The sequence below is a fragment of the Uranotaenia lowii genome, chromosome 1 (assembly GCF_029784155.1).
Source record: "Uranotaenia lowii strain MFRU-FL chromosome 1, ASM2978415v1, whole genome shotgun sequence".
NCBI lineage: Eukaryota > Metazoa > Arthropoda > Insecta > Diptera > Culicidae > Uranotaenia > Uranotaenia lowii.
The window spans coordinates 204005421-204032218 of NC_073691.1; the positions used below are offsets into that span (position 1 = coordinate 204005421).

Sequence of the window (26798 nt, forward strand, 5' to 3'; positions counted from 1 at the left end):
ATGTTAAATGTTGCCAGCTTGTTTTATTGTTCTGTAATCAAAAGTTTGAATAATTTAAGCGCCAAAAATTGTAATGCTGAAGAAAAATAAAAGCAAAGCTCTCTTTCGTTTTTAACCCGTCGACAAGAAAACATCTATCTTTTACCCATCCGAAATGGTCCGCCCCAACATTTGGTGCCGTAACCAGGATGCAGGAGGCTTTCGCCAGGAGTTTGTCACCCCTGCCCAGCGTTAAGCAAGCCTGTCCTGGGTTCACTTTTCCGGACCATTTTCTCCGTACCTGATTAATCAACCGTAAGAAAAGACAACGTTGGACCCTGTTAATTGACGATCCGAGACGCCCAGTTTTTCATCCCGACCAGCAACCTAACCCTAGCCCGTCAAAATTGATGTACCACATTGCGCCAGCCCTTGTTGCGGATCGACCATGCAACCCGAATGGGAGCACTGATGTTGACGGCCTAACATCAGCCATCCGGGATCCTGCGGTACTGGCTGCCAGTCAGTGCCCGTCCGCATCAAATTTGCTGTGGTTTCAACATGCCCTAGTATTTCGACACCCTGCCTGCTACCTACCAACTGATATGCGTTGTCCCGGACAGTAAATCGTCTCGAATGGGTTGTACTGATGCCCCAGCCAATCAGCCATTCGGGAAACTGCCGTGCTGACTGTCCGGTCAGCACTCACTTCGAACGTACTTCGAAGTTAGTGTGCCATTTACTGACCCTTTAGTTGAGATTCTGAACCAAAACAAAATGAAATAGGAAAGTCCAGAATCCCAAGCTAACTGTCCCGATCCTACCACAATCCAGGTGCCGATTGTCCAAACTACCTCAAAGTTCGATTTCCAAGATTCCAGAGGTGAGCAGCCGAGGTTACCTACCAGTTCCAATGCAACAAATAACCGATGTCCAGCTACTATTGTCCAGTTCAGCAACATGGTCCGTTACGTTTTTGTGTAAGCCATGTCCTCGATCGAAGGTGTTGACATCGTTCCTTCTGCAAGTATTGTGTTGTGTGTTTTGATTATTGTTCTTTATAGCTTAAATAGATTAAAAACTGGCTAGGGTTCCCATTATTTAAACTGTAGTTTAAGGTGGCTGGTATGATCGATCTCGTTCATATTGGTCACCCTGATTTCAAATATCCAGTGATCTTTATAAAACCCCTTGTACCGTTTGCTATAAATTCAAATGTTAAATGTTGCCAGCTTGTTTTATTGTTCTGTAATCAATAGTTTGAATAATTTAAGCGCCAAAAATTGTAATGCTGAAGAAAAATAAAAGCAAAGCTCTCTTTCGTTTTTACCCGTCGACAAGAAAACATTTATCTTTTACCCATCCGAAATGGTCCGCCCCAACAATGGTCATGTTTACATATGCAAGTTTTTGTGATGTTCTGTCAAGTGGTTTGTGAGATAGCGTCTAATGAAGAAATTTTTATTTTTATAGTTATAACAAATTTAACCCGATTGTCCTCCTTTCGCACAAAAACAACATATTTGACATTTTATCACCCCACCACCGTTTTTCCCGTAATGGCATGATTCCAGATCCAACTTAAACAGAGTATAAACTTTATGGAACCTATTGAAGTGTATTTCAGAGAAAACGGTCGCATTTGGGGGCAGTCTTTTTGGTATTTTTAGCCATTCATCGTGTTAATCGTTATGGAAGACTTAGTAATTTGCAGTTCCCACAGATCGTTAGCCTCCTCAAGTATTAGACATTAAATTTTTGATTTTTTTTTTCTTGTTTACCTCCGAGAAATATTTACAGGCGATACTTGTGAACGAAAAGTTTCTGGTTGAAAACCCGCCAGGTGACCGCTAAAGAGTTTGTTTTGCCGTCCATTGCGACATTTTTCAAAATATCTCCCCACAAGCAGTCCAAATATTTTGCGCACGATTTTACCACCGTATTCTGTTTATTTGACCGGTGGGCAGCTTTTCTACCTTATAGAAATGAAATCAGGCCTATTTAAAATTTGACTTTTTTTATCACTTCCTCTATTGATATTTTTGGATTAAGCTTGAAAAACCCTCTCACATTCCTCTGACTTCATGGAATCAATAATATTTACTTTTATACCAATTTTAGCTCACTATAGGATCCTCTAGAATTTCTTAAACGATTTACCATATGAACTTTGGTTCAACAGTAGATTGTCAGGTGTCTCCCACTGGGACTTTTCTGAATTTTTCTCGATTCTGCCCACAAAATTTTTTCAATGAACTTCAGTATTGGACGCTATCTCAAAAACCACTAGACAGATTTCACCAAATTGTGTGCACGTACATATTACATTACTTAGTAGCTTCACTAAAAATTTCATCAATTTCCACCCATGCATTCAAAAGTTATTCACAAAAAAACTTGTTGCATTTTTTCTTCGAATACACTCCTTACCAGCTTTTTTTTCAGAGTAAAACACTTTTGAAGCTCTTTAGATTTTTTTTTTATTTCAGCGACAGTTACTGAAATTCTCTGGAGATCGACCAAGAAATCAGTAAAGGTGCTTTTGAGACATTTTCAAAACAACTTTGATATTTAGCTCCTTAAACCGTTGCTTTTTCGTTATTTGATGACAATGTTCCAATCACTGTTAAAAGAAAAAGAAAGATCCAAATTCCAAACAGTTAAAGCGGATAAAAATGAAGCAGAGGAAGAAAAAAATAATCAACTGGAGAGGTATATTCTCTAGCAAAAAGGTTATTTTATATCTATGAACAATGATTTTTCGTCATTTTACAAGAAATAAACTTGAAACTCGAGAAAAGGGTGTTAAGCTTAACAACGAAAATAATCGACTTATGAAAGATAGCTAAAAGAAACTATAAGATTTTTTCAGATTGTACTGAAGATTGAAAAAACACCCTATTTCGACAAAGCACTCATGAAAAATTAACATACAATCATTTTTTGTACTGCTATCAAAGTTTTTTGCTTGTTTTTTGAGTGTTTTATAATGCCTTCCTTATAAAACTACTTTGACGATAACCTTTAAAATCAAAATGTTCGTTTTGAAGATAAGTTATAAATTCATGGAAAAGAAACATCACAAAAATTCAATAATAATTAAAAATAAATAGGAGCCAAATCGTTTAACAAATAGCAAAGGACAACTCTAGCGAGGGTTAAGGTTGTCCCTAATTTTTTAACTTAAGTTTATCAATAAAACAAAATAGAAAAACGGTCAAAAGAAGAACAAATTTCATCCACGCTTACCTATAGAAATAACATTTCAACAAATTTACTCGAACTTTGTAAAAATACTGAAAAAAATGTAAACACAATCGGCAACACTGTTTTTGATTCCTATGCATTGAATTATCAAGACTTGAAGCTAAAGAGCACTTCGGTCACAATGAAAAAAAATATTGGAAACAAGGGAAACCCTTTACAGATATTTTTTTTTATTTTTGCTTCCCCATGTATATAGTAAAAAAATCACTCATGTGAATTTGTTGTTCAAAATAGCTGAAATCAAATCATCGATGTACTTGAAATATTGATGCATTGAAATATTAACTTCAACTAATTTAATATCAGAAAGTGCTATGTGTGTTTTTTTAATTAAAAAAACCAATTTGTTTCTTTTGATTTTTGTCCATTTTTTTCATTTTTGTAATTTTGCAATTTTGTAATTTTTGTTATATTCATCATTTTTTGTCATTTTTGTAATTTTTGTAATTTTTGAAATTTTTGTTATTTTTGTCACTTTTATCATTTTTGTCATTTCTGTCATTTCTGTCATTCTTGTCATTTTTGCCATTTTGTCATTTTTGTCATTTTTGTCATTTTTGTCATTTTTGTCATTTTTGTCATTTTTGTCATTTTTGTCATTTTTGTCATTTTTGTCATTTTTGTCATTTTTGTCATTTTTGTCATTTTTGTCATTTTTGTCATTTTTGTCATTTTTGTCATTTTTGTCATTTTTGTCATTTTTGTCATTTTTGTCATTTTTGTAATTTTTGTCATTTTTGTCATTTCTGTCATTTTTGTCAATTTTATCATTTTTGTCATTTTGGTCATTTTTGTAATTTTTGTCATTTTTGTCATTTTTGTCATTTTTGTCATTTTTGTCATTTTTGTCATTTTTGTCATTTTTGTCATTTTTGTCATTTTTGTCAGTTTTGTCATTTTTGTCATTTTTGTCATTTTTGTCATTTTTGTCATTTTTGTCATTTTTGTCATTTTTGTCATTTTTGTCATTTTTGTCATTTTTGTCATTTTTGTCAGTTTTGTCATTTTTGTCATTTTTGTCATTTTTGTCATTTTTGTCATTTTTGTCATTTTTGTCAATTTTGTCATTTTTGTCATTTTTGTCATTTTTGTAATTTTTGTCATTTTTGTCATTTTTGTCATTTTTGTCATTTTTGTCATTTTTGTCATTTTTGTCATTTTTGTCATTTTTGTCATTTTTGTCATTTTTGTCATTTTTGTCATTTTTGTCATTTTTGTCATTTTTGTCATTTTTGTCATTTTTGTCATTTTTGTCATTTTTGTCATTTTTGTCATTTTTGTCATTTTTGTCATTTTTGTCATTTTTGTCATTTTTGTCATTTTTGTCATTTTTGTCATTTTTGTCATTTTTGTCATTTTTGTCATTTTTGTCATTTTTGTCATTTTTGTCATTTTTGTCATTTTTGTCATTTTTGTCGTTTTTGTCATTTTTGTCATTTTTGTCATTTTTGTCATTTTTGTCATTTTTGTCATTTTTGTCATTTTTGTCATTTTTGTCATTTTTGTCATTTTTGTCATTTTTGTCATTTTTGTCATTTTTGTCATTTTTGTCATTTTTGTCATTTTTGTCATTTTTGTCATTTTTGTCATTTTTGTCATTTTTGTCATTTTTGTCATTTTTGTCATTTTTGTCATTTTTGTCATTTTTGTCATTTTTGTCATTTTTGTCATTTTTGTCATTTTTGTCATTTTTGTCATTTTTGTCATTTTTGTCATTTTTGTCATTTTTGTCATTTTTGTCATTTTTGTCATTTTTGTCATTTTTGTCATTTTTGTCATTTTTTTCATTTTTGTCATTTTTGTCATTTTTGTCGTTGTTGTCATTTTTGTCATTTTTGTCATTTTTGTCATTTTTGTCATTTTTGTCATTTTTGTCATTTTTGTCATTTTTGTCATTTTTGTCATTTTTGTCATTTTTGTCATTTTTGTCATTTTTGTCATTTTTGTCATTTTTGTCATTTTTGTCATTTTTGTCATATTTGTCATTTTTGTAATCTTTTTCATTTTTGTCATTTTTGTCATTTTTGTCATTTTTGTCATTTTTGTCATTTTTGTCATTTTTGTCATTTTTGTCATTTTTGTCATTTTTGTCATTTTTGTCATTTTTGTCATTTTTGTCATTTTTGTCATTTTTGTCATTTTTGTCATTTTTGTCATTTTTGTCATTTTTGTCATTTTTGTCATTTTTGTCATTTTTGTCATCTTGGTCATCTATGTCATTTTTGTCATTTTTGTCATTTTTGTCATTTTTGTCATTTTTGTCATTTTTGTCATTTTTGTCATTATTGTCATTATTGTCATTTTTGTCATTTTTGTAACTTTTATCATTTTTATCATTTTTGTCATTGTTGTCATTTTTGTAATTTTGTCATTTTTTCATTTTTTTTTTCATTTTGTCATTTAAATTGATTTTTTTATTTGAATGGCTTAAGTTAATCAAATTTTTGAATTTTAATCTTTCTTTTCCTTTTTTTAGATGGCGACCGTCAAAAAACAGCTTTGACATCTTGTTTCCATAAGAAATGGACAGTTGATCGTGTTTTTTAGTTCCCAAACAATAAAAAAAGTCACCAAATAGAAATTTTAATCGCCTGGACAGGCTCACAGTGTCAGATCTCGAGAATCTGTCTGATCAAGGAGTATGGAAACTTACCAGGGAAAATCCCAACCCTTCGCAGATCGCGGAAAATCCCCGATAGAGGTTCAAATTCTTCTACCTTAATAGGTAGTTCCAAGAAAATAAACAACGATTATCGCACCCCTTTGCTTCGATCGATCGAGAGCTTGTTTCGAGAGCAAACAATGCGTGAATGCTCGTCAGATTACATTTTTCTCTTCCAAGTTTATTCAAACATATTCGAGATAACGAGAGCTAGCAAGTACACGAAAAGGGGAACCATCCATCTTGAAGCATCAAAACAATACCCATATACATGACGAGGTAATGCGATAATTTTTTCCGAACATATGTTCACGCCAAATGAACAGCACGTGTGTAAAATGTTTCAATTATTTGGACACGCAATAATAGAGGTATTAATCACTTGTTATTGAGATCATTTTTTTAGGATGAGTGTGGAATTTAAAGTCTAGTAAGTTCAGTTGTTTAAGATCCACTAATCTGAAACTATTCTTTGATATAATTTTGGTTCAAATTAACAATTGGAGTAAGGAAACAATCGTGCATTATCAAAATGCGTCTTTGCCATATGTAAATAAATTTGGGTCATTGCACCCTTAAGTCGGTAACTAAGCCAGTCAAGCAAGCAGCTTTTTTTCGTTCCAGACAATCATAAGATTTGCATACACCATCTTGCCATTGGAAGCATTATGCAAATTATGATCCGAAATTTACGTTTTCTTGCACACGTTTTTATCACCGGATGAGAGAGCATGGCCCTGCTCTGCTGCTGCTGTCATTTGTGAATCTTCCAAAGTCTGGTGCAAATCTTAATGGCTCCATACCACAGTGGTCCAAAATGCGAAAAACGTGATCGTTGCTTATAACTTTTTTAGGTCACATTTTAGCATATCGGTGTCTTCGGAGAAGTTTGTCAGTAAAATCAGCTCTATAATAAAAAATTATTATTTTTCTGATTAATCTCCCTACAAGTGAGATAAAATTTCTAACTTCTCTGTTATAGGTTTTAGCTCTTTAATGTTTTCGACAAATTTGTTGAAAACCAAATTTCCTACAACTTTGTCTCAGATGCCAAGTTTCTAAAATAATTATTATCCGAGATATCGGCCAAATAAGAAACTTAACCTCTAAAAAACAGTTTTTTAATAATAACTTTTTTCAGTAAATTTTAAGTTTAATAAAATGTTCCACAAAGTTGTTTGTTTTACTAAAATACACCACTTTGTTGAACATTTCAAGTTTGTAAAATGTGATACTGCAGAGCTATGTTAAAAAGATTACCGAAAATAGGGCTTTTTCACGCCTTATTTTACAAACACCGGGCAACATCGGGCAGCCCACTTTAGATGCAAAATGAAGTCGAAGATTTCGTCTACAAGATGCAGGTAAAATCGTCAGTATCCACTTGTATCCAAGCGAGATACATCAATTTTACTTTTCCATGTTAGCATTAAAAACAACGATTTCTATGAAAGCACATACAGCGCATTCTACTACGTGTGTTTTTTTCTAGTTTTTCTCTGCGCGATGTCAGAAGCAAAGGTTTGGAAGCGCATTTGTATTATTAGTACAGGTTATTGTGTGTTCAATTGAAATAGATATCCTCTACAAGCTGGAGATGCTAATAATACAAATGCGCTTCCAAACCTTTGCTTCTGAAATCGCGCAGGGAAAAACTAGAAAAAAACTCACGTAGTAGAATGCGCTGTATGTGCTTTCATAGAAATCGTTGTTTTTAATGCTAATATGGAAAAGTAAAATGGATGTATCTCGCTTGGATACAATTGGATACTGACGATTTTACCTGCATCTTGTGGACGAAATCTTCGACTTCATTTTGCATCTAAAGCGGGCTGCCCGATGTTGCCCGGTGTTTGTAAAATAAGGCGTGAAAAAGCCCTATTTTCGGTAATCTTTTTAGCATAGCTCTGCAGTATCACATTTTACAAACTTGAAATGTTCAACAAAGTGGTGTATTTTAGTAAAACAAACAACTTTGTGGAACATTTAATTAAACTTAAAATTTACTGAAAAAAGTTATTATTAAAAAACTGATTTTTAGAGGTTAAGTTTCTTATTTGGCCGATATCTCGGATAATAATTATTTTAGAAACTTGGCATCTGAGACAAAGTTGTAGGAAATTTGGTTTTCAACAAGTTTGTCGAAAACATTAAAGAGCTAAAACCTATAACAGAGAAGTTAGAAATTTTATCTCACTTGTAGGGGGATTAATCAGAAAAATAATAATTTTTTATTATAGAGCTAATTTTACTGACAAACTTCTCCGAAGACACCGATATGCTAAAATGTGACCTAAAAAAGTTATAAGCAACGATCACGTTTTTCGCATTTTGGACCACTGTGCATACCTGTGGCAACAAAATGATGATGATGGCGGAGCATTTTGTAACTAAAATGGAAGGGGCCGATGACAGCGAGCGGCAAACGAAAAAAAATCAAGAACATCAAATTATCGACACTGAACCAGTTTGAGCTGGTTTTATTTTTTTGAGTTGGCAAAAGTCGAGTGTCGGGTGAGTGGAAGAAATTCCCGGAACAGAAAAGAACCTTCCATTCACCTAGTTTTACATGAATGGAGCCAGGTCGTACGGCAAAAGTTGGCGTGATCGCACATTTGTTGCTTCAAATTGAAACTTTTTCGTTGAGTGTGGTTTTGTTTCTACAACTTCTGGAACCAAAAATTTTGTTTCATTCAAGTAAATGCTATCAGTCAGAATCGTAGATCGATCAATCCAACAAACGACGGACAAATGTCTTCCACTTACATTTAGCTTCGGTAATTAACCGGATCGAATGTCAGCTTAATAAGCCTGTCATTCGTTCGCCCACCACAGTCAGTACCTATTCTAGTTTTCTGTCATAAAAGGAAAAAAAAACAAATAAAAAGTCATAACAGAGATAGCAGAAATTGTTCGCGACTATGACGATTTGCGAAAGAGATAAGCGCTTTCTAGTGCGGTTCAAGGTTTTTTTTGTTTTCGTAGATAAGTTGTTGAGAAACTCTCGATTTCTACACTTCTTTTTACCTACTGACATTTATTTGTTCTTTGAACTATTGAATCATAAAAATTTAAACTTCATTTGAATTTAGAACTTATTAACAACCTTCTTACAGAAAATTTCCCTTTTTTTTAGTAATTCAACGATGACCACCGGGTACGCTTTATGAGTCACTGTTTTGATCGGCAAAGTTCTAGAAGTTTGCTAGAACGCGGTTGTTTTTTTTTTGTATATGGCATACCCAATGTAAACAGTAGTAGCAGCAGCTTCTCACTCCGAGCAGCTTTTCAAAACATTTGTCGAGCTTAGTCGTGACATTCCAATTCACCCAATTGCACCCAAATCAAGAGCTAATGAGATTTGCCAATACACACTCTCAAGCGCGCTAAAAACGGAAATCAAGAGCAGTCGTCGTCCGGTAATGTAATTTTCGGAGGCTCTATAGATGTTGGAAAAATTTGTACGATTCAAAGTTGAGAAGAACAGAAAAGGCCCTGTTTGATTGATTCACTGTTCTGTCAGATTTTTTTTTTAGAAATAGTTACGCGGCAATGGAAATTTTATACTCACCCTTATTCTTGTTTACGGCGTATCTGCCGTTCGTTCGAACGGATACTTTCGATCGAATTCGAAAAAGCTATTCTCGTTTTCGTTCGAACGCGATACGTTCGATGTTGGTGTTACCAGATCAAGTTCGAAAAATTTGAGCAGCAAGCTACGTCAAAATGACAATTGTCATGTTTATCTTGGGTTGCGGGTCGAAAAATTTATGCGTTGGTTAGTGGAAAAACTTGAGAAAAAAAGGTTCTAGGTCGTGTGCTAAGGGCTGTACGACTGAATAGCATCGGAAAGCATTCTAAGATGTGAAAATCAACAGCCGAGGGACTGACTCCAGCAGTGGATCTGGGCCGACAACATTCGAATCTGCAGGTGGAGTCCGACATCGAATCGATTTATGATGGTTCACTCAGGAGCTGGTTGTTTCCGGACGGAAGGAGCTGCTTTCAATGCCAATGGGTGGTGGTGATGAAAAAGCTGATGCCACAGCCGGTGCTCGTCGCAGATCGGTTCGATTGTCGTGAAGAAGCGGGAAGATTTCAAAGACAACAAAGTTTCAAATTAAATTTTGCTTGAAAATTTTGAATAAAAATCTCATTTATGCAATTTTTCAATAATTGTCATTTTTTAAACTACACACACACACACTTTATTTTTTGAATGTCCAAGATAAGCAACACCAAAGTTGCCTTTTTTTAAATGAGAATAAAAAATTTTTCGTCTTCAAGATTTTTTTATTTTGCTGTACACAATTTCGCGGGTTTTATTGTAAAAAAAATCTTATTTTGAATCACATTAATTCCACGATCGATATTAATCGTGATTAAACTTCACTAATTGCTTTAAACGATCATAGTTCGCAGCGTCAGACTCGCGTTTGCCAATCCATAGAAAAAATACGTTCGATCGAAAACGGGAATGCAATGTTTTGTTCGTACGAACGATGTTCGAAAGATCGAACTGTTCTCATTCGTTCGAACGAAAACAAGAATACAAAATTGCAAAACTTTCGAACGAATGTCATTCGATCGAAAACGAGAATAAGGATGACTATCTGAAACTCATCAACTATTTCCTATTCGGAAAACGAGTCTTGTAGTGCTCTGATAAAGTCCAAATATCATGTTGGTCCTTCGAACGGGATTTTCTGCAGGTTGAATGGCTTTGTAATGCATTAACTTTTGAAGTGAATGCTATGTAAGTTACCTCAGAAACAACATTTGAGCTTCATAAGACCAAGGGAAAAACCTCTCAGTAAGTTTCTAGTTTTCGGTGAAATTTCCGTCTATTTTATTCATACCGAATAAAATAATATACACAAACACATACACATCTTTCGAAAACTAACTAAACATAAGACCTTGGACTCTGCATGCTTAACTTTCAAAAGATAGTTTAGAGTGTAAGATAAAGTTGCCAGAATTTTTCAAGCACGTATCCGGACCGCCAAATCAGGCAATTTTATCTAAAAACCTGGCAAAATCCGGGGATTTGATTTCTACATTTTCTAACCAAAATCCGGGCAATAGCCTGGCAAATTTGGTCTAAATCATGAGATAATTCAATAATAATCAAGAAGAAAACACTTGAAACATTTTTGTTTTTACGTTAAAACTCATCAGAAGATTTTAAATCGTATTTTAGGCTTCCAAAAAACCGTTCATGATTATTAAGATAAAACTTGCTAAAAAATGGTTTTTGGACGCAAAAATCAAAAATTAAAATTGCTCAAGTTAAAGCACTGATTCATCAGAGGTTAAAGTTATTCTGGTAGGTTTTGCAAATGAAGAGTATTAGGATATATTGACAGTTCTACACGAACACACCCTTAGCAGGAGGCCTCAGCCCTAACCTCAAACCATGGGAGAACAGAATCGATTTTTGAGAAGGGCGTACGATAAACGCGATTTTTTGGTACTTATATCGACCAATTCGCCCTGTGAAAAAGCGATACACAGATGTTCGTGTTTTGATTTTTTTGGGTTTTCAGGGGTGCCATCTGTATTGATATTTTGAAAATGATTATATTTTTTAATTTACATTGTTATTTTTAAACCTTTTCATGCAACTTTCCCGTAGATTTCCATTTGAATGTGAAATTAAACGCATCATTTATCTAAACGAAATAACAACTGTATCGCACACTTAAACGATGTAGCGAATTATGTGGATATGTTTAAAATAATCAGAGCATGTAAACAATTAGCTTAGCTTAGCTTAGTCGACTACTCATATCCACCTTAAATCATTGAACTTGAAGTGCTTAGATATGATATTTTATTTAAAACTTCAGATAAAATATTTGATAAAACTTTGTTCAACTTACGCACTTCATATTCCATGATCGCTGGCGTGGCTAAGCAGAACAAGTTCTACCCGCCAATGGTTGCTACTCCGTGATTGATCGATGCCATCAGCTTTGTTAAAAGACCAAAAGAATGGTGCTTGGGACTAGCAGTTCATTCACAATGCACAAAACTCATGCTCTCCCTTTGAACATGATCAATAACGGCGCCGGCCACGTCCTAGTAGTCAATGAGGAATGAAGGAAGGATTGTTAGTAAGATACTTCAAAGAATCAATTAACAACTTTTTGTCCCTTCATATTTCAAAGATTAATTTAGAAAAATTCAGGAACAAAAGTGTGGTGATCGTCACCTTTTTTCGTCGAATAATTGTGACACAACCGTCGTCTGTAAAGTTCGTTACGAGAATGAGGCTTCGAGTTTTTATGCTTATTACTCGAACGCAATTCAAAACTGTCTCATGAAGTTACTCATACTTTTAAACATCACATATTCAACCGACATAATTTTCATTATCGATCAATGTAAATGTGTTGTCTTATCGTCATTTCAATTGATTTATGTTCATGCCCGACTACATTTCATTTTTTTCTTATCTACACGCTTAATTTATGTTAGTTAGTTATAATCAACTAGATTTTATACAGAATCAGCATAACTTGTACACATCTTCAGTAAAATAGCCAATAAGGATGTTTATCCACAATTTCCGATAACCCCAACTATATATCACCACAAAAAGAAAGTCAATATCTCCAACTATAGAAACCGTCTATACGTCTGCGAATCTATATTGAAATATCCCAGGAAAGGGTTGTGTTAAAAGGGGAAAGGTTAAAGATCAGGATCCATTTTGGTCAATGGTGCGATCGAGTTTTCCTACACCTCCTATGCTCCTAGATTTTTCCTAAGGAAACTCCTATTTCTATCTTTGAGGCAGTGATAAAAGGATTCAAAGTAAAGTGAAAAATGTGTATAAATTTTCTTTAAGCTATCTTGTTTTCCTAATTGTAGTTCCTGATACACTGATGTGTTTTAAAAAAAAACGACCTTTTAGATTGAACATACTTCTATCAAGCTTCCAAGAATATTTATAATAATCAGAGCATGTAAACAATTATTTTCAAAGTCAAAATAAACGGGGAGTTCATTAATTTACTTGTTTGTAACAGTGAATGATTTTGCATTTGTTAAGAAGTTAGAAACAACTCTTTTTTAATCTACCAAGCTCAGTACATGAAAATATATTTCAGATGTTTTGAATTTACCTAGAAAATTCATTAGCAAAAGATGGCTTATCTTCATTCATTTAAGGATGCCCCGTAATGAATTCAAGCGATTAGCTGTTGATAGTTAAAAAATTTAATCAATTCTGAAATATTATAATTAGTTTAAAACAAGCAAATACTAATTTTAGTTACGCACCTAGCATCACTGGTGAGGCCGCCAGCAAATCTGAATTTGAGGTTATGGCTGAGGCCTATTTTTTGGCAATACTATCGCCCGTATATACCCTTATAAATCCGGGTAAAAACCGGGCATTTTACGGGCAATCGGGTCGGACCGAACTTTTCCTAAATTTAGTGTCAAATATCCGGGCAAGTCCAGAAAAACCGGGCAACGCAAGCTTAGTGAAAGATTATTCAAAATTTTTATGACTTTCTGGAAAAAACATAGATGTTCAAACAACAAAACAGCGACCCCTAGATTGAGCTTTTCAATCAAGAATCTACTGAAAGATTCGAAATGTTAAGAAGTGCAACTTTGCAGTGAAAAATTAATAGCTATAGCTATTTGAGTTCTGCTGAGTGAAAAAATTCATACTCTTCAAATTTATGCTAAGTATTGCTTTGAATAGGCGATGGAAGAGCTGCCGAATTTAGGCGATGTTTTTGCATTAGTACAAGTGGGAAGCAGCTAAATTTTCATCCAACTTTTGTCAGATTTTACAGAGTTTTTCTTAGAGCCAGTTCACTGGTGATGGGATAAAGTGGTAGAAATTTTGACATTCTGAAAATTTTACCATGCAAAAATGTTTTCAAGATCTTGGGGCGTTGTATTTTTTTGCAACACTGTTTCTATTTCAGCCGTATGTGATAGAAATATTGCTATTTTTGCATCACAGCATGCGAAAATACGACACGTGTTGTAAAAATACTAGAAGGTTACAGATCTTGAAAATGTTTTTGCATGGCAAAATTTTCAAAATGTGCCGTAATTGTCAAAATTTCTACAACTTTTTCCCAACAACAGTGAACTTGATCTAAGGAGAGAAAGAATAACTTAACGTTTTTACTGTAAAGAAGAAGTAGGCTGTGCCCGAGGAAAACAGACGCCAATTTTGACAGCAAAATATACAAGTTGCGAAGTTAATTCGAATTTTTTTCGTAATTGTATGCAAAGAAAGTGAAAAATGAGCAATCAAGACCACAATAGGCAAGATCCTCTATGAAGCTGGGTTCGAATTTCACCGAGAACAAAATTCGGCAACAACGGCATATTGGAGCATTCGGAACATCTTCAGGAGCACGTGAATGGTCATTCACGGCTAAGGAATATAAACCTACGCAACAAATAGATAAGTAGCGTTGATTGTTCTCTGTATTTTAAAACGGAAGCTATATCTTAATGCCACAAGCATCAAACTTCAATCAAATTAACGCATTAGTGATGAGAAAGAAAGCTTTGAACATAGTTTTAAGTTGTCCGTTTCTACATACGAACAAACCTTATAATTTCTGTGCAATTTCGGGAGTTTAAAAAGTGGTTTAAGATACTACAGCCTAGATTTGAGCGTCAGAAGGTTTTCTGGTTCTGTTGTTAAAAATATGAATTTTCTTGCAATCAATTAATTATTCTTCTGATCATTTAGGCAAAAGCGAATGTCTAGTTAAATACTGAAAATCCATTTCATTTTTAGTTTATTATGTCTAAATATGTATTTGGAGTAAAAAACATACGTTTTGTAAAATTGTTCTTAATTCGTTTACTTGTATTTTACATTTCATACTGAATTTGTTTTTATGTTAATGGTAAAAACATAATTGTACAGAAAAAACAGTTTTATCAATAAAATGAATAGTTACGATATGCTTGGTATTTTTCCTTGTTGACTATCGCTGAGATTCGAGTTGAGATAAGTTAAATCTTTAAAGTGGTACAAATTTTATTCTTAAAAATATGCATGTTCTGGGGGTAAAACCGTCAACCTTAGATAGTTAGGTGTTACTAAGAATATTTTCTCCTATTTCAGATGCCTCGCAAGTACTAAAGGAAAACGACTCGTGGTAGTTGGACCAAAGAAAGCCTTACCCTTGCGAAAGAGGCTACCGCTTATGGAGCTTCTGTCTTGTGCCCCCAAGACTTTTGAAATCCCTTTTGACCACATTACAGGATCAAGCTCAAAACTAAGACCAAGAGAGAGATCATCTTTACGATGATTCAGGATCCTCTACAGATTCCCTATTCAAGATATTGGTAATTTAGAACCTTCCTGTTTAATGGTTAAGCATCCGAAAAAATTCTAAAAAAAATGTTGTTTAAACCCTGGACATGTAACACCACACCCCCTCTATTTGAACCAACTCCATCCCACTTAACTGTTCATGAGGAATGTTGACGGCCTCCTAAAACATTTAACATCACTTTAGCTAATCACTGAATTTAAGTGTGATTTTATGTGTCGGGTTCCTAACAGTAATCTATCATCTGTCTATTATACCAGTTTCAACTCAACTTTTTTCAGAACCGGTATAAGGGTTGCTCTAAAACTGATGAGATTTGGACCAAATTTTACGCAGTTCTAAACCGTTTGACAGGTAATGGAACATGAGTGGGGTTGCCAGTTTTTTCACTGGATTGGATCTTATTTTGTTGATTCAACTCTTGTATAAATTAGACCCGAGAATAGACCACGGATAGGTGCTCAAAGAATAGCCGCTTCATACGCCACCCTACGAGTACAAAGGGTGTGTCATATCAAATTGCATCACGGAAAAAACGTTGTAGAAATTTAATTTTAAGGAATTATAACTTCAGCTTTCGCTTATGATCAGATAAGAGTATATAAATCACGTTGGCCATGCTTCACTGTCAATTTTTCGTAAATTTGGAAAAATGTCGTCGAACGAAAAAAGGCGTCGTGAATTAATCCTGCGCACTCATTTTGAGAATCCGGAGTTGTCACATCGGGAAATCGGTAGGATGCTGGGAATCGTCCAATCCACGGTCAGCAGAGTACTAAAACGATACTTCGAGAACCTAACCATCGACCGGAAGGTGAAGAACGGCAAAAATGGATGCTCTGCAGTGAAAAAGATCACAAGCGCGTTGTTAAGCAGTTTAGACGTGATTCGAAAAGTTCGGTCCGAGTTGTCGCCAAAAAGCTGAATTTGTCAAGTTCATTCGTCCAGTGGACCAAGCAGCGGGAGAGCCTTGCGTACATACAAGGTTTAGAAGGCTCCTAAACGCGACGAAAGGCAAAACATGGTGGAGAAGACGCGAGCCCGGAAGCTGTACACCGAAATGCTGACGAAGCCGCATTGCCTGGTAATGGACGACGAAACCTACGTCAAAGCGGACTTTTGTCAGCTGCTGGGCCTGTTGTTCTTCACCGCAGAGGACAAATTTAGCGTTCCGGAGAGATTCGCAAGCAGAAACTATCCAAGTTTGCCAAAAAGTACATGGTGTAGCAAGCGATCTGCTCTTGCGGAAAGCGGAGCTCTTGCTTCGTGACGACCGGCACGGTTAACGGTCAGGTTTACCTACAGAAGCGCTTACTATCACTATTGAAGCAGCACGAGGGCTCGACCATCTTCTGGCCTGATCTCGCTTCGTGCCACTATTAAAAGGAGGTGTCGAAGTGGTACGAAGCCTACCTTCTTGCCAAAGGAAATGAACCCGTCCAACGCGACGGAGCTTCGCCAAATAGAGAAATATTAGGCGATTATAAAGCAGGCCCTCCGGAAGAACCAAAAGTTGTCAATTTGGAGGCGTACTTCAAAAAAGTGGTATAAGAACCATACCTTTCAATCAATCAACCGTCAAAATTGTTCCAGACGTTTCATGAAATGCGAGCTATGGCCTCTTGTTCTGCTACGCGCGTAAAGTAACGATAGTCTAGTCACCTTACTGTCACGCACGGGACTCTATAGTCACCTTATTCCGATAGTCTGTGACAGAGGTTGTTTTCCAAAGTTCAAGTAACATTTATCATCTAAAGCGACTCCTGGAATCGAGTGACTTAACTATCGTCAACTCATGCGAGACCCAGAATAAGGATCAAGTATATCTATTTTTTTCTATAAACTCCGAAATATTTCTGCAAAGATTTGAAAGTTTTGCTTAACTTTCTGAATAATATTATCAAGGGAATTTTAAGGGCAACATTGTTGGTTTTTTGTTGTGCACGGATGATAATTTAAGTCAATTTGTTCATGTCCATAGCGAAAAATATTTATAATGAGCAGAATCACTATTTTCCTCGAATGTTAATACGACCAACCCAGGAACAGCTTTTCCACAAATTCATCAGTGGACTTCGCACAAGCAGCAATTGATAAGTTTTTATCTAATAGGGGGAATAAGAGCATAACGAGCACCCGAGGCATAGTAAGCACTTCTTTTTTCCAGGGAATACGAATTTTCTCAAATAAATTTTCATGAAGAACAATTTTGTAGTTCCCATAGTATTAATTTTTCAGCAAAAAATAACTCTTCTCCAAATGACGAAAATATTATAATTTTTGAGCACCCTATAGTGACTGATTTTCTGCTTTTGGCAAAAAAATTTATAATGCCTTTTCAAACGTTTTTATCTACCTTTTCAAGTTTTAGTTCTTTATTAAATAGGCTTTTTTAGTTACTGAACACGAAACAATGAAGTGACTCAAATATTATAGCTGTTTTCTATGGTTAAATAAGCGTCCTCCTTATGGTGCCCATTATGCCCTTATTTCCCCTATTTATGTTAAAAATCTTCTCCTCTTTCTTCTCTGGGTTTTGATGGCTAGGGCAGTTAAAAATCTAATCATTTAGTGGAATGTTGGATTCCATTTGAAAAATGCCATAACTCAAGGATCTAAAGAAAGCAATCCGATACCAGGCAAATATAAACGATTCGAAAACTGTGCACCGGTGCTTTATTTTAGATTTTCTCCTCAGTCGGGTGCCTAAGAAGAAAAAAATGTTCCAAAACAGAGGCCGTTTAAATATACTTTCTTAGAGAAAAAAAATATCAAAAGAAATCATTCACGCCGGCAGCGATCCTCCCAAAAAGTCAGATATATGTACTTAATTTTGTTTCCCTAGACTCTCAGGCTAAAAATAGTTTTCTTAACGTTTTTTGCCAAACACCTAAATGATTTAAGATCCCAGCTTCCTAGAGTTTGGAGATCGAATTTTACGATGGGTGCGTGTGGGGCTAAAACTTTCTCCTTTTGGATGCAGAATTTGTGCCAGATTTTTCTGGATCTTCCTGTGTTGGAGCTCTGCACAAATGTACATCCCGGAATCATTGTAATTATGTGATGCTAGCTTTTCTTTCGAACTTCACCTACCCGTCTTATCACCAGTCAAGGTCTTTCGTTTTCTTGCTGACCTAGTTGAGTTGTGTTGAAGTCGACGACAATGCAGCGCAGTCCAGAGGGGGTGTACTCGTCCTCACTCAGCAAACGTGAACCTTGCCTATTAGCATTGGTAATGACACAACAATAATAACCATACTCATACGATCACACACATAAAAATCACAGGTTGGATCGAGGTTTACACTAAACAAACATACCGACCTAAAGACCGTCTGCCGGCTCTGAGGTATTCACTGAACTAGGCACTAAACAAACTGATAAGGTTTCCCCGAATGGAAGTGGTGCACTTCCTTCTGAAAATGACACCTCCGCTTCTTGGGTGCTGCTGATAGAAACTTTGCCGAGCTAATCACAACAACAAACCGCGGGAGTATGATTTACACCTTTAAAATGCAACCGTACGTACGTAACTCAGCGGTTTTCGAGTTGCCGGATTCCGGTGTGGACGGAAAAACCGAAAAAAAATCCGCACAAGTTCCAAACGCTCACTCTCGCTCGATCCTCAACTGGAGATCGGTCGTTTGGCTCAATATTACCAAAGGGAAAACGCGCACGATCGATTGGCCTGTCGCTGATCGACTGACCTGACGGACTTATACTTACTCACTCGCTAGGTTAGGAGGAAGGTGTTGCAAAAACTGTTCAGGAGATTCCAACGCGTCGTCGTCGTCGTCGTCGTCGTCGTGTGGTGTGCATCGAAGAAAACTAAAAGCAGCAGCAGCAAGTCTCCCCAGCACATACCATTATCGGTGACGACAGATTTCCCGCAACAACTATTTGGATGGACACAACAGCAGACTCGAAACAGCTGGTTGTTTACACGTGAGTGAGTGAGGTGCGGTTGAAGATTGCAAAGACCGGCGTCTAGGTTCGCGACGTCATCGACGTTTGTGCTTCCCTGGCCTAGCAAGCAAAAGAAAGAACCGGCTTGGCGCGGCGACTCCGCCGGAACGAAGTGAAATATAAAACGCATTCAGCAATCGCTCACTCTCTCCGGCCGGTGTTATCGTTCCTCCTCAACCATAAAAACAGAATATTGGGGCGGGCGCGGCGGGAAGAGAGTTGAGATTGTTTTCTTCGAACCTGACGATCTGTTGTTTTTGTTGTTGGTTTGGGGTTTACAACGGGCAGACACTAGGTCCAACCATAAAATCCAATGGAACCAACCAGAACCAGACGAAAGGCGATCGATAGAAAGGAGGGATGCAATCGAAAGGTTGCAATAATGCAAAACTGCTGGAATGATTCGAACGGGTGTTGGGTTGACTTAACCTGGCAGTCAGGTGATCGCGTGATCAGAACAAAAATAAATTTTACTTATCAAATTTCTTCTCATATTTTCAAGTTCAAAGTTTAATTTTCGATTCTGTAAATCAGAACTGAAAACATACGAAAACGCATTATGACAGATTTTATTCAGTTTCGAACTTCAGATTAAGAATACTTTCGTTTGAGTTCTGAATGAGGAACTTCCAGGCAATCATACACACTAAGAACGCATTTTTCCACTCGGAATAATGTACGAACAACAGGAAAATTTCTGAATTCATACGAATTTCGAATGAGAATCCTCCCAAATCTGGAAAGAAATTTCTTCGAATGCACAAGTACTTGATCAATCGTCCTATATCACGGTGGAACCTGAACCTGAAACCTGAACACCCCTCATTTTGAAGGTTAGTGTGTGTAGAATGTTGCTCCTATTTTGGTTTTGGAATTCACTTGTCAAAATGCCGTCCAAGGAAGAAGAGCAGCGTATCAAAATTTTGCTCGCGCATCGCGAAAATCCGAGCTACTCGCACGCAAAGCTGGCAAAATCGCTAAAAGTTGCCAAATCAACCATTACAAATGTAATTAAAGTGTTCGGGGAACGTTTGTCGACAGCTAGGAAGTCTGGATCGGGGGGAAAACGAAAACCGGAAGCCGCTGAGACGACAAAGAGAGTTGCCGGTAGTTTCAAGCGAAACCCTAACCTCTCTCTCCGAGATGCCGCAAATAAGCTGGGTGTAGCGTCTACAACCGTGCATCGAGCCAAAAAACGAGCCGGAGTATCGAAATACATGAAGGTAGTGAATCCAAATCGCGATGATAAACAAAATACGACAGCCAAAGCGTGATCCCGCAGGCTGTACACGATGATGCTGACGAAGTTTGATTGCGTGGTAATGGACGACGAAACCCACGTCAAAGCCGACTACAAGCAGCTTCCGGGACAGGAGTTTTATACGTTAAAAAGAAGGCGAAAGGTAGCAGATATTTTCAAGCACATGAAACTGTCAAAGTTCGCGAAGAAATATCTGGTTTGGCAAGCCATCTGTACCTGTGGCTTGAAAAGCAGCATTTTCATAGGATCCGGGACTGTCAACCAAGAAATTTAAGTGAAAGAGTGTTTGAATAAACGTCTGCTGCCTTTCCTGAAGAAACACGGTTGTTCCGTACTGTTTTGGCCGGATTTGGCATCTTGCCATTACGGTAAAAAGGCCATGGAGTGGTACGCCGCCAACAACGTGCAGGTGCTTCCCAAGGACAAGAACCCTCCCAATACGCCAGAGCTCCGCTCAATTGAGAAATACTGGGCTTTTGTCAAGCGGAACCTAAAGAAGACCAAAAAAACTGCTAAGGACGAGCAGCAGTTGAAGGCAAACTGGATTTCTGCGGCGAAGAAGGTGGACAAGGTGGCTGTACAAAATCTGATGGCAGGGGTAAAGCGTAAGGCCCGGCAATTCGGATTTTGAAAAGCGGAAGCTTAACTGAATATTTTTCCTGAATTTTATACTAATTAAACTTGAAAAAGAAATTCAATTTGATTTTTTAAATAAACGATTTCACCGATTTACACGCGTTTTCCCTTGACCAAATTTTGACCGTATCACCCTTTAGGTATTGTAACTTCGAGTGGAACAGCGCAAAATAAACGGTTTTCAGCCAGTGAGTAGGAATAAACGCTGATATTTTCATATTGCACCACAGACCGGAGCGAGTGTTCGTTTCAGTTGCTCTATGTGGGCTGACCAGCATAGGATATCGTCCAGAAGTAATCCCAGATATTTGAACTGGCGCACTCGTTCAATATAATCGTATTGCCTATACGGATTAATGGCAGTTGTGGACTGTGGTATGGAGCGACGACCGGAGTTGAACAACATGTACGAAGTTTTTGATAGGTTGAGCGAAAGCAGGTTACAGTCGAAGTATTGAACTTGCAGGTCGTTACCAATCCATTCCACTATCTGGAGGGGGTTGGAGAGACTATATGAAAGTATGGTATCATCGGCAAAGAGCCGAACTATGCAATGTAGGTTCAGTTGTGGAAGATCGTTGATAATAACTAGAGACATCAGCGGGCCTAGGTTACTCCCCAAGCAACCCCATATCTACTTAAACTCGTGCCTCCAAAGTTCGAATTTCGCTGAACAAAGGTTCCAAAGGGAATTGGTACCGAATTTTCTCAAATATGAGCCTGAAAGTTCCAAAAATGTCCTCAAATAGCCTTTTTTGTGACATATCAATCGCATCCACACAGTATAAAAGTTACAAATTGGATCTCAAATAGCTTTTTGTGAACTTCAAGTTCAAGACATTCCTCAAATAGCCTTTTTTGTTACATGTCAATCGCCTCCATCCAGTATAAAAGCTATAACTTGGGTCTCAAATAGCCTTCTTTGGACTTGAAGTTCCAAAAAGTTCCTCAAATAGACTATTGTGACATGTCAATCGCATCCACACAGTATAAAAGTTACAAATTAGATCTCAAATAGCCTTCTGTGAACTTCAAGTTCCAAGAAGTTCTTCAAATAGCCTTTTTTGTGACATGTCATTCGCATCATTCAGAATAAAAGTTACAAATTGGGTCTCAAATAGCCTTCTTTGGACTCGAAGTTCCAAGAAGATCCTCAAATAGTTTTTTTTGAGGCATGTCCGCCATTTCATGAATATGAAATGCGAACGAACATCACAAAAGGGCATGTAAATAATGAATCATTTTTTTCGGCTTGGAAATTGTTGAAATGTATAATTTATATTGACACTTCAACTCAGAACAACTTAAAGCTAATTCGCAAAGGATTGTTTTTGAAAAGAGTAAATATTTTGACTTTAAAAAATTTCGTTCAGCTGTATTTACTTACCACGAATTTCACACATTAAAAGTCAGTTGAAGCAATTCATTAATTCAATATCAAGATATACTCAAGAATTTTATGCTCAACAATTATAAACATTTAATTCCATTTTTTTTAAACTGGTAGGGGAGAGTGGGGATACTTGATCCTTTTTTCTTATTTTTATCATATCTTTTTGGAAAAATTTAGCAACTCACCGTCTTTTACATTTTCAGACAGCTTGTAACTTCAAGTTTCTATGCTACAAAAATTAGAACGATACTTGAACTCGTAGATAAAATAGAAGTATTTTCGTGAGAGTAAAAAAATGCGATTTTTCTGAAGTTAAGGGAGACTTGATCCCTTATTAAAGGAGACTTGATCTTTTATTCAGAAAGCCCTAATTCTTGTATAAAAATCAAACAAAACACCAAGATAGAATGTTTTTTGACTATTTTGGTCATGTTTGTTCTCATTTCTGAAATTATAGCTGACAGAAGAAGAAAATTCTATAACTTTGTCTCAACGCTAATGACATTGCATACTTTAAGGCGCTATTTTTTAAAATTATTAGAAAATTAATTATTTTAGCCCTTTTCTAAGACAATTGTTGGATAAATATCAGAAGAAGAATATGCCGTTTTTTAACTCTAGGGATCAATTATACCCATATTCAACATTTTAGAAAACTTTCTGAAAAAAGTTGGGAGTTTTCGATTGCTTTGAAAACATGGCATTGTGAAGTTCATATAACGCTCGAACGATTGATATATTGGAACAAATATTTTGGTTATAGGTTTATCATGTAAAGAACATTTCAAAGTGATGAAAAAAGATCTTCAAGTTACATTTTGAAAAAAATTTCAAATAAAGTTCAATTACTCAAACAATTATTTTGTAAAAATTTTGCTCTTTTTGGCACATTTTGATAGAACATTTGATCTTTGCAAGACATTCCAGTTTCGAGATATAGCTAAGGAATCAAGTATCCTCATTCTCCTCTATTATTTTAACGGATGTTTGATTTATATGCCGTTTCGTAATGTTTTTGAGTAATAATCAACATGCGTCTTTGCTGCTGGCCGCTGGCTGCTCTACGGATATTCTAGGAAAGCTTATTACCACTTCGAATTTTAGCTGCCGGTGAGGCAACAGCTAGGCGTGGCGTCATGCCAGCGTGTTTGGCTGTCATGTCGTAGGGTCGCGGTTGAAATCTGGTATCAGGACTAATTTTTTTCATTAGGTTGTGTGATTGCTTGAGTAAGCGAATCAAACAATTGTGTGGCAGAACTGGTGTGCGTGCCGGCATGTATCGAAAAAAGTTAAAACAAAGCAATTAAGTAAGATGAATTGAGGTGATGGGAGGAATAAAGATGGATGCCGAGAAACCTGCAGCACACCACAAAAGGGCTGGTGGTGACCAAAGCAAGAGAGGCGAGGAGAGTTTTTTTTTTGTTTTTGCTGATTAATCGTTTACTTGCGGGCTGAACAGAAGGCTGTTCAAATCTGTAATGGAACTTTAAAGTTTCAATAAGAACTGAAATTTTGGGCTGAATAAAACGAACTTCAGCACATTGATTATGCTGATTAAGCTGTGTTCGACCTTTTTAACGAGACTTTTGGTTGCTTGAGTCCCTTGTGGTACTCCCGTTGTAATGAATTTCTTGCTACCTGAGTACCCTTTCAGAGACACGAATTGTTGTCGATCTGTTATGCAGCTTCCAATTCACCGATGAGGCTGACCTCGTATACCATACCATTCCAATTTTTGCAACAGCAAGGCGTGGTCTATTGTGTCGAATGCCTCAGGTCCAACAAAAACAGGGCACCGGCGTAGTTACGATTGTCCAGGTCGTCATGTACATCTTCAAAGAGTTTAGTAGTTGCTGTTAATGTACTGCATCCATTTCGGAATCCATACTGGCGCGGACTTATAAGATCGATCTCGATAGGTACTCACTTATCCTGGTGACGAGAAGTTGTTCCAGGATATCGTTCAATACTGAGAGCGTTGAGATTGGACGGTAGTTTGAATCGTCTGAGTTGTCTCCAGACTTGAAAATAGGAGTTACTCGGGCTAATTTGAATGCATCGGGATAAACTTCTGTCTGGATACTGTCAGGATACTGGAGAGCGCCAAGTGATGTGTTTTTAGTGTGTCCACGGTAATATTGTCAGCACCAGGAGATTTGTTGGAATCGAGATTGCTAATTTCTAACAGTACCTCTGAGACGGATGCCGGTCTCAAAAACAAAGAAGGCGATGGTTGCGAACGAAGGTAATTGTACTGTTGAATGTCTCGAAAACCAAAACGCATAGACGAAATCACCTTTATAGTACAGGCGATTATTGTCCTGAGATTTTTCGAGCTTCTGAGCACTCGAAAAAGAAGTCCTTCGAATTTCAGGAGAAATTGAGTGCTACGAAAGTCGGTAAGCTATCTTTCAGTGCCACATGAAAACCTCTTGGTTTTGACGGTTCAAGTGTCATTTTGAGCTGTTCTCCTGTAATTCGGAGGATCATGTTTCCGAGCGGGATAATTGCAATCTTAGTGTGTACACACTTAATATTTTCTCCTGTGGTCGGGATGGTTTCGTCCTGTAAAATTTTACAAATCAAAGTATAGCATTTTTATCGAATACACTCCTTTGCTGATATAGCTAAGAACACACTGAGATTGCAATAATTCCGCTCAGGAGAATGACTCTTCGAATCACAGAAGGTTCAGTCCATTTTCACAAAGTTCAAATAGAAACCTGGATTTTTTTTATGAAATTAAAAATCACTATAAACTATACTGCCGCTATTCGCAAGACTGTCCCATATGCATTTTCGTCATTTTTCTGTTTATCTCAAAAATCGTTCAAATACAGTTAGTTAGTTAGTCAATTTAGACTAAAAACTTTCATAACTTTGTTCTCAACATATGTGAAAAAAATACCAAGTCATGCCTGTATACCCGCAAAGCTGTCCCATATGTATATTTTTATAGAATGCTTTAAATTTGCTCCTCTAATTTAAGTTAATTTTACAAATATTTATACAATGTGTGCAACAAAATAAGCATTCATTGAAATTACGAAAGTTAGACTAGATAAAACAGCACAGTAAAGTCAACAATACAACAATACAACAATACAAATTCTACAACAATTATCTTAATATCTGTGAAGAAAGAAATAGAAAAGGTAAAGTTTCAACCGAGAAATCCACGAAAGTTTATAAAAAAATTTAAAGCCGTTTTTCTCGGTTGGTTGTTTTTGCATATGGGATAGACTTGCCGGCAGCGGCAGTATAGGAGAAACCTGTCGACTGCTAAACTTATTGACTCATGCTTTAAAAATATCTAAGATTCCTTTTGGTGTAAAAAAGCTACAAACTTTCGACAAAACTCCCGTATTTTATTAAATACATCCAATCAAGATTGAAAGTGAGGAAGGATTTCCTTCCATGTTGAGGCTCGATATACTGATTTCAGCAAAGCCTTCGATCGCATCTACATATCTTTTTCAATCCTACAATTAAAAACTGGCTTTCATCCGAATTTTCTTTCCTGGCTTAGAATACCTGATATGTGCTGCTGATATAAAACTCTCTGAAAACTAATACAACAGCATTTAATAAAGAATTCAATGATTGGTTTTTTTTATTGAATAGTTAGCTTATATTTATAAAAATGGGCTGATAAATTATTCAATCTATAAAAACATGAAAACCAATGAAAACTAACAAAAATTTAAATTTTATCAATGTTAACATAAATATCAAGATTCTAAGCTTTTAAATTATTTGAGAATTTAAAACCTGAATGTTTTAAATTAAAATGGCTGCTGTTATGACATTTGCAAATTTTTAATACCAAAGGGATGTCGTATTTTCCTAGAGAATTTTTAAAGAAACATTTTGAATAGGTTTCAAGACCCCAAATTTCCCAGGCTGATACAGGTATCTTATCGCTGCTATTAATAAAGATAGTCAAATTTCTTATTTGCTGAAGATTTGTTTTTATCTTTTTATAACCCTGTGAGCTGCTTCTAACTGGGTGCCATACAGACGACCGGCTACTGTTCGTTCCATGTGCAGACTTATAATTATTCACAGAAAGGTGCTGTCGTAATCAATTCGCCGCGGCGTTGTAGCAAGCAAGTATTGTAATACGATCCAAAAGCACAATGACACATCGCTCGGTGCTGCGTCCAGTAAGGTGGTATTATTGCATTGCACTCGACCAGAAGCACATTTCGAAATCTATTCTGTTACAAATGTTAAACTACCGGTGTTTGTAATTGTGCGTCCGTTTAACGGTAACGCAATACCTGATGTTTATCTCGATAATTG

General features: G+C 36.1%; 2 protein-coding genes across 11 annotated transcripts in view; one reads left to right on the forward strand and one right to left on the reverse strand.

Moving 5' to 3' along the window:
• The window catches only part of LOC129744429 (chloride channel protein 2-like), a 230955-nt gene extending 212017 nt beyond the window's left edge, over window positions 1–18938 (reverse strand). Inside the window, exon 1 of the mRNA XM_055737010.1 lies at window positions 18331–18938. The gene's annotated coding sequence lies outside the window, so the exon portion shown is untranslated. The remainder of the gene's footprint in view (window positions 1–18330) is intronic.
• The window catches only part of LOC129744513 (alpha-1,6-mannosyl-glycoprotein 2-beta-N-acetylglucosaminyltransferase), a 519113-nt gene that overhangs the window by 247553 nt on the left and 244762 nt on the right, over window positions 1–26798 (forward strand). The gene's annotated exons all lie outside the window — the stretch shown is intronic.